The following is a 17413-nucleotide window of genomic DNA, read 5'->3' as shown; positions in this document are numbered from 1 at the left end:
CAACAGCTTAACATATTCAATATAAGTAAATATGAATTAACTAAATATGAAAAACAAGTGTTGAATAAGGGGTTGACGTTTGCCCCTACCAGTAATCCCAATCATTTTGAGATCTATATAGATGTGCAAAAATTTATTAGAAAATTAGCCCTTAAAAGGTTTTTTGCAAAAACTAACAACAAAACATCTACCACTGGGATTGTAGGTGGGGCAACTGATAATTTCACCCAGTTCAAATCAGCATCAACATTTTACCCGAAATTCGCAAGGGGTAATCTAGTTGAATCATTCACGGAGATGGTCACAGCGGATATAGAGAGGCACATTTCATCAGAGGGAAGGAAGAAAGAGAATCTTAGTTTTGATGAAAGGCAGGCGATAACACAATTGGAGAACAACAAACAAATAGTTATTAAATCGGCGGACAAGGGGGGAGGTATTGTCGTCATGGATGCGTCCTACTACATAGAGGAGTCTGGGCGCATACTTGATGACACAGACACTTACCTCCCTTTAAATCATAATCCAACATCTAAATACCAGGATATATTAAAATCTTTATTGGAGGGAGCTGTAAACGACGGTATTATAAATGATAGGGAATATGAATTCTTGTTCAATTTACATCCAAGAATCCCTATCTTTTATATGATACCAAAAATCCACAAGGACATTAACAGACCACCTGGTCGCCCGATAATTTCGGGTATTGGATCAATTACTTCTGCATTGTCAGAGTATATTGACCACCACTTGCAAAAACATGTAATTAATCTGCGTTCACATCTAAGGGACACCACACACATTTTGCAAATCTTGGGGGATCTTCCCTGGCAATCAAATTACATCATTGTCACAGCCGATGTAACATCGCTTTACACCGTGATCTCACACTCTAAGGGATGTGAAGCAGTACAATCAACATTAGAAAGTGACAAATCTATGTCCATTCCACTGGTCAAATTCTTGATGGAGTCCATAAATTACATACTTAGACATAACTATTTTTCATTTAAAGATCAATTTTATCTTCAGACATGTGGCACCGCCATGGGTACGAAGTTCGCCCCCAGTTACGCGAACCTATATATGGGTAAGTGGGAGGACGACACCATCTGGTCCAATGAAGAGCTGGGGGCGAACCTCATCCTATGGCGGCGCTACATAGACGACGTTATTTTTGTGTGGGGGGGGTCCTGTCTGTGAACTGGAATCATTTAAAATGTACCTTAATAACAACGATAGAAACTTGGTCTTTACATTTAAAGAAAGTACTAACTGTATTGAGTTTCTAGATTTACAGTTATACACAGAAGACAACATCTTAAAAACAAAAACTTACTACAAACCAGTACAGGCGAATACCTATTTACTGGCCAGTAGTCATCATAATCCAAATTGGATTAGAAACATCCCCAAAGGACAACTGGTCAGAATTAAACGCAATTGCACTGACCCCGCTGTCTTTGACTCCCAAGTACAAGAATTAAAACAAAAATTCATTGACCGTGAGTACAATAAACATCAGTTGGACAATGCCATTAAGACCGTCACAGCTATGACAAGGTCAGACCTGTTACAATATAAACCAAAAGATAAGACAACCACAACAGGTAATACAGTGGCCTTTATTACAAAATACAGTTCACTTGCACCCCAACTAGTCAAAACATTTGAGAAATACTGGGGTTTGTTACGGCAAGATCACATCCTAAAAGATTTTTTGAAAGATAAGCCGGAGATTTATTTTAGAAAAGCGAATAATTTAAAAACAAAAATATCCCCAAGTTGTCCTTTCAGCAGAGATGTCCCACACATAAGAGATAGCATCAAAGGCTATTTCCCTTGTGCCAAATGCATAGCATGCCAATATAGTGTCAAAGTACAAAAATTTGTCTCTAATATTACATCAAAAGAATATGCAATCAGAACACTCATCAATTGCCATAGCCAATTTGCCATCTATTTGCTGGAATGCCCGTGTGGCTTACAATATGTGGGCCGCACGGGCAGAACACTGCAGAGAAGATTAGGAGAACACATATACAATATCAGGAGAGGCTTTGAGGCCCACAATGTGTCACTCCACTTCAAACTTAAACATGCACAAAGTCCAATGGGACTAAAATGTCATGCTATTGAATGTCCCACATTCAGCCAAAGAGGGGGGGATAAAATTAACATCATTTCCAGGAGAGAATCCTATTGGATATTTGAATTGAAAACTCTCAGCCCTCTTGGGCTGAATGTGGAATTCGACTTGACATCATTTCTCAAATAATAGCATTTCTCAAATAATTTCATAAATTATACATCTACATTACAATTTTCCACATATATATTAAGTTTGTTAGAGCTTGTCCGCCGACACTCTTACCAATGTGGATGCGCCTAGCCAGTATCACATATCACTAAGTATATCACTAATAATACACAAACTAAGTTAGTACACTAAATTAATTTAATTTATTACATATTCAATAATTCAATGTTGTTACACTTATAAAATTATAAATACACAAACCAAGTTAGTACACCAAATTAAATTTAATTCAATAATATATTACACATTTAATTATTTAATGTTTTTACACTTATATTATTATAATGTTTTTACACTTATATTATTATAATTTGATTTTGTATTTACTTATTTATCAGACTAATGAGAATTAAACAGTTGCACTACTAATTATAATTAATGTATTAACACACATATAAAATAGTAATCACATTAAGTTTTTTCATGTTTCATTTGACTCTAAGAATCCCTCCCTGTCCATGTGAGATGTGCCTCTCCACTTTGACCATTTTCCAAATAGGACTTTATTTAGTGGTCCTATACATATGTATTGTTTTACAAATGACATTATTTGATGTTTATTACATCAAATGTGTCATTTTTCTGGCCACTATGAAACATATAATTAACAGATTAAATTGTGAAATTATCAGATTAAACTGTTCAATTGTCTGTATTATTATATAATAGTCTTAATAGTGTCTAAAGAATAATCATTTTGGATAGAAATATGTTTATTTGATCCACTTTGTTGTAGACTCCATTATGCAGATAAAGTGTTGGTATTACTGTATTAGCAATTGTTAAAACATCTGCATTCTAATATTTATAGATCGCATTGTATTACACACATGTATGGCCTTGGTTAAGGTGCTGTATTTACTTTGACTTCTTGGTTAACATCTATACACCAATCAACCCTTTCACCAATAATCAATCCAATTAATTATATTGGGCATCAATTGGGTTTTAACAAACAAATATGGTCTCAAGAAACAACAGCACAAAAACCAATCGTTATTCATGTGAGTTATTTGTATCTGTCATTCTATTGTTATGCATGTTGTATATATATATTTTTTTTTGCAGGGCATTTATCCTTGCAGCAATTATTCATTTATTTATTTAATTATTTAACTATCTTGTGTCTCTATATCTCCTTGCACTAATGATATGATCAAGGCAAATGTTTATGGACTCATTATCTTTTGGACCCGCCTTTCTGGGAGTTCCCACTGATCAATTAGAACATTGGGGGTATATAAGGAAGCCCAACCCGTGTAGCATTCATTCCCTGACGAAGAAACACGTGATCGAGTGTTTCGAAACGCGTAGGAAGGTATTCTGGTCATCCAGGGACACCGTAGCTGAGTCAATCCGGCGGTGACGTCAGCGGAGGAGACGCGCGAAATTCACGCGGTGTTGTTGAATGCACGAGTATTCCTGAAATCTCCCCGCACGCTTCAAGCAGACGTCCGGTACCCCACAGCAGACGGCTACCCCTGGCTAAAGACCCCGTACCAATGCACATGTCCTACTCCAGGACGGTGAGTAGGATTTCGGTTTTACCTCTGGTGGAGCAGCAAGGCTTCTCTCTGCCCAAGTGCTGGGAAGCCCCTATTTTTTTTATTAACAGAAGATCATCCACTGTTTATTTTACAGTTCATGTTTTACTTCAATTGTAGTCACAATTGTTTTAACTAATAAATTGCTCCATTTTCCATACACATGTCTTATATTGTCTAAAGGATAATACACTATTGTGTTGTTTGTATTTCTCTTGTCTCCCTCTCTGAGCTTATCTAATAGAAACCTCAGCACAAGACTCTTGTTCCAGCCACTTACCCTCAGCGCCATAAGAGGTTTTTCTATCTACATCGTGCATATCTGGTTGGAAGATCCCAGATTAACCCTCTACGGCAGCTCCAGGACTACCTACCCTCTAGGACTGTATCTCAGGTTTTGTTTCTCCTGTTTGTTTGCAATTGTTGCACTAGCGCTTGTATACACTTATTTTACACCTTTGAGTTTCATCTTAAGTGTTAGCAGCTGTGTTAAATATTTACTATTATGAGTACACTATTCCAACATCGTAACAGCAGAGGGCTAGATATAGATTCTGTATTTTCCTCTGAACAAACCAATGATATAACTATGATACAGGAAGATGAAAAGGTAGAAGATCTAGAGGCTACATACGATAGATTGGAAAAATTATTAATCCACGAATCCCGCCAATTATGGGATGCGGTAGCCCTAGAAAAATATTTGGAACAGAAAATGATCCCAAGGGGTCTACGCATTTTCAAATCGCCAACAACAGATTTTGAAAGCGACCAATTTATTTTAGAATGGAACAGACTATTGGACAACTGTTCATTTGAATTAATGAGGTTTCTTATTATGAATAGAAGGAAACTACTACATAAATTAGATAACGAAATAGTAGAAATCCAGGAATATTTAGAAACTATTACAAGCTCGGAAAAAATGTTATATGAAGATAAAATTGAGAAAAAAACTAAACAAGTAGAAAAAGAAATAAAAGAAAATAAGAGAATCAAACACCATAGAGACAAATTAGACTATGCCCAAGGTAAATACAGAAACTGGAAGAAAGCTTCAAATTTAGACAAACCCCAAAATTTCCAAAAAGGCAAAAAACGTTATGCTAATAAATGGGCACCAGATAGGTCCAAATACGATGGGTCCAGAGATAGGACTCCATCGAATCACAGAGACAGCAGAAATCATAAGGATGATTCAGATCACATTAATTCTAGGAGGGAAAGGGAGTCAAAAGTAGAAGAATCAAATGATAAACCAAAGTATAATATCAATTCTCCCTTTCACCAACTAAGAGGTCTACACATAGAAGATAAGAAACAGAAACAGAAAAAGACAAGTCCCACCAAATCACCTATTAAATCACCAGTAACCAAACGACCAAATAAACCCACTGAAAGTCCAAAAAAGGCACAAAAACCATGTGATAAAAACCAAGAAGCCAAACCCACTTCCAGTCAGGAAAAGAAACCCACGTTTTCTTTTTTAGATTGGAAGAGGGAGAGGGACGAGGAATATCAACGGAAAAAATCAGACACAAAGTGGGTCTCTCCCAATTCAAGAAAAAGAAAAATAGGGAGAGAGGTAGAAGAGGTGGAAAAGAAAAAAACAGCCAGAACAATAAGCGAATGAGAGAATATAAAAAAATTAAACAACAGCTTAACATATTCAATATAAGTAAATATGAATTAACTAAATATGAAAAACAAGTGTTGAATAAGGGGTTGACGTTTGCCCCTACCAGTAATCCCAATCATTTTGAGATCTATATAGATGTGCAAAAATTTATTAGAAAATTAGCCCTTAAAAGGTTTTTTGCAAAAACTAACAACAAAACATCTACCACTGGGATTGTAGGTGGGGCAACTGATAATTTCACCCAGTTCAAATCAGCATCAACATTTTACCCGAAATTCGCAAGGGGTAATCTAGTTGAATCATTCACGGAGATGGTCACAGCGGATATAGAGAGGCACATTTCATCAGAGGGAAGGAAGAAAGAGAATCTTAGTTTTGATGAAAGGCAGGCGATAACACAATTGGAGAACAACAAACAAATAGTTATTAAATCGGCGGACAAGGGGGGAGGTATTGTCGTCATGGATGCGTCCTACTACATAGAGGAGTCTGGGCGCATACTTGATGACACAGACACTTACCTCCCTTTAAATCATAATCCAACATCTAAATACCAGGATATATTAAAATCTTTATTGGAGGGAGCTGTAAACGACGGTATTATAAATGATAGGGAATATGAATTCTTGTTCAATTTACATCCAAGAATCCCTATCTTTTATATGATACCAAAAATCCACAAGGACATTAACAGACCACCTGGTCGCCCGATAATTTCGGGTATTGGATCAATTACTTCTGCATTGTCAGAGTATATTGACCACCACTTGCAAAAACATGTAATTAATCTGCGTTCACATCTAAGGGACACCACACACATTTTGCAAATCTTGGGGGATCTTCCCTGGCAATCAAATTACATCATTGTCACAGCCGATGTAACATCGCTTTACACCGTGATCTCACACTCTAAGGGATGTGAAGCAGTACAATCAACATTAGAAAGTGACAAATCTATGTCCATTCCACTGGTCAAATTCTTGATGGAGTCCATAAATTACATACTTAGACATAACTATTTTTCATTTAAAGATCAATTTTATCTTCAGACATGTGGCACCGCCATGGGTACGAAGTTCGCCCCCAGTTACGCGAACCTATATATGGGTAAGTGGGAGGACGACACCATCTGGTCCAATGAAGAGCTGGGGGCGAACCTCATCCTATGGCGGCGCTACATAGACGACGTTATTTTTGTGTGGGGGGGGTCCTGTCTGTGAACTGGAATCATTTAAAATGTACCTTAATAACAACGATAGAAACTTGGTCTTTACATTTAAAGAAAGTACTAACTGTATTGAGTTTCTAGATTTACAGTTATACACAGAAGACAACATCTTAAAAACAAAAACTTACTACAAACCAGTACAGGCGAATACCTATTTACTGGCCAGTAGTCATCATAATCCAAATTGGATTAGAAACATCCCCAAAGGACAACTGGTCAGAATTAAACGCAATTGCACTGACCCCGCTGTCTTTGACTCCCAAGTACAAGAATTAAAACAAAAATTCATTGACCGTGAGTACAATAAACATCAGTTGGACAATGCCATTAAGACCGTCACAGCTATGACAAGGTCAGACCTGTTACAATATAAACCAAAAGATAAGACAACCACAACAGGTAATACAGTGGCCTTTATTACAAAATACAGTTCACTTGCACCCCAACTAGTCAAAACATTTGAGAAATACTGGGGTTTGTTACGGCAAGATCACATCCTAAAAGATTTTTTGAAAGATAAGCCGGAGATTTATTTTAGAAAAGCGAATAATTTAAAAACAAAAATATCCCCAAGTTGTCCTTTCAGCAGAGATGTCCCACACATAAGAGATAGCATCAAAGGCTATTTCCCTTGTGCCAAATGCATAGCATGCCAATATAGTGTCAAAGTACAAAAATTTGTCTCTAATATTACATCAAAAGAATATGCAATCAGAACACTCATCAATTGCCATAGCCAATTTGCCATCTATTTGCTGGAATGCCCGTGTGGCTTACAATATGTGGGCCGCACGGGCAGAACACTGCAGAGAAGATTAGGAGAACACATATACAATATCAGGAGAGGCTTTGAGGCCCACAATGTGTCACTCCACTTCAAACTTAAACATGCACAAAGTCCAATGGGACTAAAATGTCATGCTATTGAATGTCCCACATTCAGCCAAAGAGGGGGGGATAAAATTAACATCATTTCCAGGAGAGAATCCTATTGGATATTTGAATTGAAAACTCTCAGCCCTCTTGGGCTGAATGTGGAATTCGACTTGACATCATTTCTCAAATAATAGCATTTCTCAAATAATTTCATAAATTATACATCTACATTACAATTTTCCACATATATATTAAGTTTGTTAGAGCTTGTCCGCCGACACTCTTACCAATGTGGATGCGCCTAGCCAGTATCACATATCACTAAGTATATCACTAATAATACACAAACTAAGTTAGTACACTAAATTAATTTAATTTATTACATATTCAATAATTCAATGTTGTTACACTTATAAAATTATAAATACACAAACCAAGTTAGTACACCAAATTAAATTTAATTCAATAATATATTACACATTTAATTATTTAATGTTTTTACACTTATATTATTATAATGTTTTTACACTTATATTATTATAATTTGATTTTGTATTTACTTATTTATCAGACTAATGAGAATTAAACAGTTGCACTACTAATTATAATTAATGTATTAACACACATATAAAATAGTAATCACATTAAGTTTTTTCATGTTTCATTTGACTCTAAGAATCCCTCCCTGTCCATGTGAGATGTGCCTCTCCACTTTGACCATTTTCCAAATAGGACTTTATTTAGTGGTCCTATACATATGTATTGTTTTACAAATGACATTATTTGATGTTTATTACATCAAATGTGTCATTTTTCTGGCCACTATGAAACATATAATTAACAGATTAAATTGTGAAATTATCAGATTAAACTGTTCAATTGTCTGTATTATTATATAATAGTCTTAATAGTGTCTAAAGAATAATCATTTTGGATAGAAATATGTTTATTTGATCCACTTTGTTGTAGACTCCATTATGCAGATAAAGTGTTGGTATTACTGTATTAGCAATTGTTAAAACATCTGCATTCTAATATTTATAGATCGCATTGTATTACACACATGTATGGCCTTGGTTAAGGTGCTGTATTTACTTTGACTTCTTGGTTAACATCTATACACCAATCAACCCTTTCACCAATAATCAATCCAATTAATTATATTGGGCATCAATTGGGTTTTAACAAACAAATATGGTCTCAAGAAACAACAGCACAAAAACCAATCGTTATTCATGTGAGTTATTTGTATCTGTCATTCTATTGTTATGCATGTTGTATATATATATTTTTTTTTGCAGGGCATTTATCCTTGCAGCAATTATTCATTTATTTATTTAATTATTTAACTATCTTGTGTCTCTATATCTCCTTGCACTAATGATATGATCAAGGCAAATGTTTATGGACTCATTATCTTTTGGACCCGCCTTTCTGGGAGTTCCCACTGATCAATTAGAACATTGGGGGTATATAAGGAAGCCCAACCCGTGTAGCATTCATTCCCTGACGAAGAAACACGTGATCGAGTGTTTCGAAACGCGTAGGAAGGTATTCTGGTCATCCAGGGACACCGTAGCTGAGTCAATCCGGCGGTGACGTCAGCGGAGGAGACGCGCGAAATTCACGCGGTGTTGTTGAATGCACGAGTATTCCTGAAATCTCCCGCACGCTTCAAGCAGACGTCCGGTACCCCACAGCAGACGGCTACCCCTGGCTAAAGACCCCGTACCAATGCACATGTCCTACTCCAGGACGGTGAGTAGGATTTCGGTTTTACCTCTGGTGGAGCAGCAAGGCTTCTCTCTGCCCAAGTGCTGGGAAGCCCCTATTTTTTTTATTAACAGAAGATCATCCACTGTTTATTTTACAGTTCATGTTTTACTTCAATTGTAGTCACAATTGTTTTAACTAATAAATTGCTCCATTTTCCATACACATGTCTTATATTGTCTAAAGGATAATACACTATTGTGTTGTTTGTATTTCTCTTGTCTCCCTCTCTGAGCTTATCTAATAGAAACCTCAGCACAAGACTCTTGTTCCAGCCACTTACCCTCAGCGCCATAAGAGGTTTTTCTATCTACATCGTGCATATCTGGTTGGAAGATCCCAGATTAACCCTCTACGGCAGCTCCAGGACTACCTACCCTCTAGGACTGTATCTCAGGTTTTGTTTCTCCTGTTTGTTTGCAATTGTTGCACTAGCGCTTGTATACACTTATTTTACACCTTTGAGTTTCATCTTAAGTGTTAGCAGCTGTGTTAAATATTTACTATTATGAGTACACTATTCCAACATCGTAACAGCAGAGGGCTAGATATAGATTCTGTATTTTCCTCTGAACAAACCAATGATATAACTATGATACAGGAAGATGAAAAGGTAGAAGATCTAGAGGCTACATACGATAGATTGGAAAAATTATTAATCCACGAATCCCGCCAATTATGGGATGCGGTAGCCCTAGAAAAATATTTGGAACAGAAAATGATCCCAAGGGGTCTACGCATTTTCAAATCGCCAACAACAGATTTTGAAAGCGACCAATTTATTTTAGAATGGAACAGACTATTGGACAACTGTTCATTTGAATTAATGAGGTTTCTTATTATGAATAGAAGGAAACTACTACATAAATTAGATAACGAAATAGTAGAAATCCAGGAATATTTAGAAACTATTACAAGCTCGGAAAAAATGTTATATGAAGATAAAATTGAGAAAAAAACTAAACAAGTAGAAAAAGAAATAAAAGAAAATAAGAGAATCAAACACCATAGAGACAAATTAGACTATGCCCAAGGTAAATACAGAAACTGGAAGAAAGCTTCAAATTTAGACAAACCCCAAAATTTCCAAAAAGGCAAAAAACGTTATGCTAATAAATGGGCACCAGATAGGTCCAAATACGATGGGTCCAGAGATAGGACTCCATCGAATCACAGAGACAGCAGAAATCATAAGGATGATTCAGATCACATTAATTCTAGGAGGGAAAGGGAGTCAAAAGTAGAAGAATCAAATGATAAACCAAAGTATAATATCAATTCTCCCTTTCACCAACTAAGAGGTCTACACATAGAAGATAAGAAACAGAAACAGAAAAAGACAAGTCCCACCAAATCACCTATTAAATCACCAGTAACCAAACGACCAAATAAACCCACTGAAAGTCCAAAAAAGGCACAAAAACCATGTGATAAAAACCAAGAAGCCAAACCCACTTCCAGTCAGGAAAAGAAACCCACGTTTTCTTTTTTAGATTGGAAGAGGGAGAGGGACGAGGAATATCAACGGAAAAAATCAGACACAAAGTGGGTCTCTCCCAATTCAAGAAAAAGAAAAATAGGGAGAGAGGTAGAAGAGGTGGAAAAGAAAAAAACAGCCAGAACAATAAGCGAATGAGAGAATATAAAAAAATTAAACAACAGCTTAACATATTCAATATAAGTAAATATGAATTAACTAAATATGAAAAACAAGTGTTGAATAAGGGGTTGACGTTTGCCCCTACCAGTAATCCCAATCATTTTGAGATCTATATAGATGTGCAAAAATGTATTAGAAAATTAGCCCTTAAAAGGTTTTTTGCAAAAACTAACAACAAAACATCTACCACTGGGATTGTAGGTGGGGCAACTGATAATTTCACCCAGTTCAAATCAGCATCAACATTTTACCCGAAATTCGCAAGGGGTAATCCAGTTGAATCATTCGCGGAGATGGTCACAGCGGATATAGAGAGGCACATTTCATCAGAGGGAAGGAAGAAAGAGAATCTTAGTTTTGATGAAAGGCAGGCGATAACACAATTGGAGAACAACAAACAAATAGTTATTAAATCGGCGGACAAGGGGGGAGGTATTGTCGTCATGGATGCGTCCTACTACATAGAGGAGTCTGGGCGCATACTTGATGACACAGACACTTACCTCCCTTTAAATCATAATCCAACATCTAAATACCAGGATATATTAAAATCTTTATTGGAGGGAGCTGTAAACGACGGTATTATAAATGATAAGGAATATGAATTCTTGTTCAATTTACATCCAAGAATCCCTATCTTTTATATGATACCAAAAATCCACAAGGACATTAACAGACCACCTGGTCGCCCGATAATTTCGGGTATTGGATCAATTACTTCTGCATTGTCAGAGTATATTGACCACCACTTGCAAAAACATGTAATTAATCTGCGTTCACATCTAAGGGACACCACACACATTTTGCAAATCTTGGGGGATCTTCCCTGGCAATCAAATTACATCATTGTCACAGCCGATGTAACATCGCTTTACACCGTGATCTCACACTCTAAGGGATGTGAAGCAGTACAATCAACATTAGAAAGTGACAAATCTATGTCCATTCCACTGGTCAAATTCTTGATGGAGTCCATAAATTACATACTTAGACATAACTATTTTTCATTTAAAGATCAATTTTATCTTCAGACATGTGGCACCGCCATGGGTACGAAGTTCGCCCCCAGTTACGCGAACCTATATATGGGTAAGTGGGAGGACGACACCATCTGGTCCAATGAAGAGCTGGGGGCGAACCTCATCCTATGGCGGCGCTACATAGACGACGTTATTTTTGTGTGGGGGGGTCCTGTCTGTGAACTGGAATCATTTAAAATGTACCTTAATAACAACGATAGAAACTTGGTCTTTACATTTAAAGAAAGTACTAACTGTATTGAGTTTCTAGATTTACAGTTATACACAGAAGACAACATCTTAAAAACAAAAACTTACTACAAACCAGTACAGGCGAATACCTATTTACTGGCCAGTAGTCATCATAATCCAAATTGGATTAGAAACATCCCCAAAGGACAACTGGTCAGAATTAAACGCAATTGCACTGACCCCGCTGTCTTTGACTCCCAAGTACAAGAATTAAAACAAAAATTCATTGACCGTGAGTACAATAAACATCAGTTGGACAATGCCATTAAGACCGTCACAGCTATGACAAGGTCAGACCTGTTACAATATAAACCAAAAGATAAGACAACCACAACAGGTAATACAGTGGCCTTTATTACAAAATACAGTTCACTTGCACCCCAACTAGTCAAAACATTTGAGAAATACTGGGGTTTGTTACGGCAAGATCACATCCTAAAAGATTTTTTGAAAGATAAGCCGGAGATTTATTTTAGAAAAGCGAATAATTTAAAAACAAAAATATCCCCAAGTTGTCCTTTCAGCAGAGATGTCCCACACATAAGAGATAGCATCAAAGGCTATTTCCCTTGTGCCAAATGCATAGCATGCCAATATAGTGTCAAAGTACAAAAATTTGTCTCTAATATTACATCAAAAGAATATGCAATCAGAACACTCATCAATTGCCATAGCCAATTTGCCATCTATTTGCTGGAATGCCCGTGTGGCTTACAATATGTGGGCCGCACGGGCAGAACACTGCAGAGAAGATTAGGAGAACACATATACAATATCAGGAGAGGCTTTGAGGCCCACAATGTGTCACTCCACTTCAAACTTAAACATGCACAAAGTCCAATGGGACTAAAATGTCATGCTATTGAATGTCCCACATTCAGCCAAAGAGGGGGGGATAAAATTAACATCATTTCCAGGAGAGAATCCTATTGGATATTTGAATTGAAAACTCTCAGCCCTCTTGGGCTGAATGTGGAATTCGACTTGACATCATTTCTCAAATAATAGCATTTCTCAAATAATTTCATAAATTATACATCTACATTACAATTTTCCACATATATATTAAGTTTGTTAGAGCTTGTCCGCCGACACTCTTACCAATGTGGATGCGCCTAGCCAGTATCACATATCACTAAGTATATCACTAATAATACACAAACTAAGTTAGTACACTAAATTAATTTAATTTATTACATATTAAATAATTCAATGTTGTTACACTTATAAAATTATAAATACACAAACCAAGTTAGTACACCAAATTAAATTTAATTCAATAATATATTACACATTTAATTATTTAATGTTTTTACACTTATATTATTATAATGTTTTTACACTTATATTATTATAATTTGATTTTGTATTTACTTATTTATCAGACTAATGAGAATTAAACAGTTGCACTACTAATTATAATTAATGTATTAACACACATATAAAATAGTAATCACATTAAGTTTTTTCATGTTTCATTTGACTCTAAGAATCCCTCCCTGTCCATGTGAGATGTGCCTCTCCACTTTGACCATTTTCCAAATAGGACTTTATTTAGTGGTCCTATACATATGTATTGTTTTACAAATGACATTATTTGATGTTTATTACATCAAATGTGTCATTTTTCTGGCCACTATGAAACATATAATTAACAGATTAAATTGTGAAATTATCAGATTAAACTGTTCAATTGTCTGTATTATTATATAATAGTCTTAATAGTGTCTAAAGAATAATCATTTTGGATAGAAATATGTTTATTTGATCCACTTTGTTGTAGACTCCATTATGCAGATAAAGTGTTGGTATTACTGTATTAGCAATTGTTAAAACATCTGCATTCTAATATTTATAGATCGCATTGTATTACACACATGTATGGCCTTGGTTAAGGTGCTGTATTTACTTTGACTTCTTGGTTAACATCTATACACCAATCAACCCTTTCACCAATAATCAATCCAATTAATTATATTGGGCATCAATTGGGTTTTAACAAACAAATATGGTCTCAAGAAACAACAGCACAAAAACCAATCGTTATTCATGTGAGTTATTTGTATCTGTCATTCTATTGTTATGCATGTTGTATATATATATTTTTTTGCAGGGCATTTATCCTTGCAGCAATTATTCATTTATTTATTTAATTATTTAACTATCTTGTGTCTCTATATCTCCTTGCACTAATGATATGATCAAGGCAAATGTTTATGGACTCATTATCTTTTGGACCCGCCTTTCTGGGAGTTCCCACTGATCAATTAGAACATTGGGGGTATATAAGGAAGCCCAACCCGTGTAGCATTCATTCCCTGACGAAGAAACACGTGATCGAGTGTTTCGAAACGCGTAGGAAGGTATTCTGGTCATCCAGGGACACCGTAGCTGAGTCAATCCGGCGGTGACGTCAGCGGAGGAGACGCGCGAAATTCACGCGGTGTTGTTGAATGCACGAGTATTCCTGAAATCTCCCCGCACGCTTCAAGCAGACGTCCGGTACCCCACAGCAGACGGCTACCCCTGGCTAAAGACCCCGTACCAATGCACATGTCCTACTCCAGGACGGTGAGTAGGATTTCGGTTTTACCTCTGGTGGAGCAGCAAGGCTTCTCTCTGCCCAAGTGCTGGGAAGCCCCTATTTTTTTTATTAACAGAAGATCATCCACTGTTTATTTTACAGTTCATGTTTTACTTCAATTGTAGTCACAATTGTTTTAACTAATAAATTGCTCCATTTTCCATACACATGTCTTATATTGTCTAAAGGATAATACACTATTGTGTTGTTTGTATTTCTCTTGTCTCCCTCTCTGAGCTTATCTAATAGAAACCTCAGCACAAGACTCTTGTTCCAGCCACTTACCCTCAGCGCCATAAGAGGTTTTTCTATCTACATCGTGCATATCTGGTTGGAAGATCCCAGATTAACCCTCTACGGCAGCTCCAGGACTACCTACCCTCTAGGACTGTATCTCAGGTTTTGTTTCTCCTGTTTGTTTGCAATTGTTGCACTAGCGCTTGTATACACTTATTTTACACCTTTGTGTCTCACATTTTAACCTGGTCTGTAACTGTTTCATACGCTCATAATATATATTTTCTTTAACTGTGCACGCAATATCTTGTATATAATGTATACCCTGTTCATTTATGTAACTGTACTTGTAACCATGTATTATTTGTTTTACTCTGTGCCCAGGACATACTTGAAAACGAGAGGTAACTCTCAATGTATTACTTCCTGGTAAAATATTTTATAAATAAATAAATAAATAAATTGAAAGCTCAGTACACACTACTCTTCTATTATTATTTAATTAGTTCATACACCGTAGAAGGTGTCAAAACTACAATACAGTATATTGTATAGTATGTCTATTTATATAGCGCCATTAATGTACATAGCACTTCACAGTAGTAATACATGTGGTAATCAAATAAATAACAAATAATATAAATAACAGGTTATGGAAAAAAGTGTTACAGGCATAAAAGTAACATTAAGGAAGAGGAGTCCCTGCTCCGAGGAGCTTACAGTCTAATTGGTAGGTAGGGAGAACGTACAGAGACAGTAGGAGGGAATTCTGGTAAGTGCGTCTGCAGGGGGCCAAGCTTTATGTAACATGTGTCCAGTAATATCCACAATACTATTCATACGCTTCTTTAAGCAAGTGTATCTTAAGGTGGGTCTCAAAGGTGGATAGAGAGGGTGCTAGTCGGGTATTGAGGGGAAGGGCATTCCAGAAGTGTGGGGCAGTCAGTGAAAAAGGTTTAAGGCGGGAGAGGGCTTTAGATACAAAGGGGGTAGAAAGAAGACATCCTTGAGAAGAACGCAAGAGTCTGGATGGTGCATAACGAGAAATTAGGGCTGAGATGTAAGGAGGGGCAGAAAAGTGTAAAGCTTTAAAAGTGAGGAGGAGAATTGAGTGCGAGATGCAGGATTTGATCGGAAGCCAGCAGAGGGATTTCATGAGGGGAGATACTGAGACAGATCTAGGAAAGAGTAGAGTTATTCTGGCAGCAGCATTTAGGATAGATTGTAAGGGAGACAGGTGAGAGGCAGGAAGGCCGGACAGCAGGAGGTTACAGTAATCAAGACGGGAGAGAATGAGGGCCTGAGTCAGAGTTTTAGCAGTCGAGCAACAGAGGAAAGGGTGTATCTTTGTTATATTGCGAAGGAAAAAGCGACACATTTTAGATATGTTTTGAATGTGAGGGGCGAATGTGAGAGAGGAGTCGAGTGAGACCCCTAGGCAGCGTGCTTGGGCTACTGGGTGAATGATCGTAGTTCCAACAGTAATGTGGAAGGAGGAAGTAGGGCCAGGTTTGGGAGGAAGTATGAGGAGCTCTGTTTTTGCCAGGTTGAGTTTAAAGTGGCGGAGGGCCATCCAGGATGATATAGCAGAGACACATTCAGAAACTTTGGTTTGTACAGCAGGTGTAAGGTCGGGTGTTGAAAAGTACATTTGTGTGTCGTCAGCATAGAGGTGATATTTAAACCCAAAAGATGTTATTAGGTCACCTAGAGAGAGTGTGTACAGAGAAAATAGAAGAGGTCCCAGTACAGAGCCCTGGGGTACCCCCACAGAGAGATCAATAGAGGAGGAGGAGGTGTTAGCAAAAGAGACACTGGGAGAGGTAGGATGAGATCCAGGATAGAGCTCTGTTCCGAATACCAAGAGTATGGAGAATGTGAAGGAGAAGAGGGTGGTCCACGGTGTCAAATGCTGCAGAGAGGTCGAGTAATATGAGCAGAGTGTAATGACCTCTGTCTTTGGCAGCATAGAGGTCATCAGTTATTTTAGTGAGAGCTGTTTCCGTGGAGTGAGCAGTGCGGAAGCCATATTGTAGAGGGTCTAGGAGAGAATAGATGTTGAGAAATTGGAGCAAGCAAGAGAATACAAGACGTTCAAGGAGTTTAGAGGCAAAAGGCAGGAGGGAGACAGGTCGATAGTTAGAAAGACAGGTAGGGTCAAGCTTGCTGTTTTTGAGTAATGGTATAACTGTTGCATGTTTGAAGGAGGAGGGAAAGTTTCCAGAGTAGAGGGAGCAGTTAAAAATATGTGTGAGCATAGGGATTATAGTAGGACCAA

Source organism: Ascaphus truei, chromosome 4 (genome assembly GCF_040206685.1).
Source record: "Ascaphus truei isolate aAscTru1 chromosome 4, aAscTru1.hap1, whole genome shotgun sequence".
In the NCBI taxonomy this organism is placed as follows: Eukaryota; Metazoa; Chordata; class Amphibia; order Anura; family Ascaphidae; genus Ascaphus; species Ascaphus truei.
The sequence above is the reverse complement of the archived record's forward strand: the minus strand, read 5'-3'. Positions refer to the sequence as shown.